This window comes from Nannospalax galili, unplaced genomic scaffold, assembly GCF_000622305.1.
Source record: "Nannospalax galili isolate Female #2095 unplaced genomic scaffold, S.galili_v1.0 scaffold45, whole genome shotgun sequence".
NCBI classification, from domain to species: Eukaryota; Metazoa; Chordata; class Mammalia; order Rodentia; family Spalacidae; genus Nannospalax; species Nannospalax galili.
In genome coordinates, this window is record NW_008355775.1 from 4,017,003 (window position 1) to 4,017,722 (window position 720).

Sequence of the window (720 nt, forward strand, 5' to 3'; positions counted from 1 at the left end):
CTAGTTTTCGTGACTAGCTAGGCATTGTTTCTCTCTTGTATCGTCTCACCCCTCTATCATGGTTTTCCCAATTAAGGTGCCCCCACTTCCCCCCTTTCTTCCCTACTAATACCCTTGCTCCTATTATCCTACCTCTATTGAGCTTCTTCTTTCTCCTTATCCCCTAGGTTCTTCATTTACCCTTCCCTCCCCCGTCCCTTAGACTAACTCAATTTTTATCCATATCTCCCTTATTGAGGCCTGTTACCTACTATTCTTCTCCCTCAGGTTATTTCTTTTCTTTTACCTCACTGTTTCCTAACCCTTGACCTGGTTCCTGGAATTATGTCTGTTTGCATACTTATTTATCAGAGTCTGATCCTAGGATCCACATATACCCAGGTTGTGCAATGCCTGGAAGGTCAGAAGAGGGCTTTGGATTACCCAGGAACTGGAGTTAAGAATGGTTCATAGCCACCATGTGGGTGCTGGGAATCAAACCAGGGTCCTCTGCAAGAGCAGTCAGTGCTCTTAACCACTGAGTTATCTCTTCAGCTCCTTCTTCTGATTAGTTTTAATTTGAAGTCTGTTTTGTCACATATTAGAATAGCAGCACATCCTTGCTTATTAGAGACATTTGAATGATTTTTTTCCATCCTCACACCCTAAGGTAGTGCCTATAATCGAAAGTGAGATGAGTTTCTTGAAGACAACAAAAAGATAAATTGCCTTTCATAAATC

The 720-nt window shown here is 41.9% G+C and overlaps 1 protein-coding gene across 7 annotated transcripts in view; it reads left to right on the plus strand.

Annotated features, from left to right (window-relative positions):
* Window positions 1-720, plus strand: part of Ssbp2 (single stranded DNA binding protein 2) — a 393,489-nt gene that overhangs the window by 227,561 nt on the left and 165,208 nt on the right. The gene's annotated exons all lie outside the window — the stretch shown is intronic.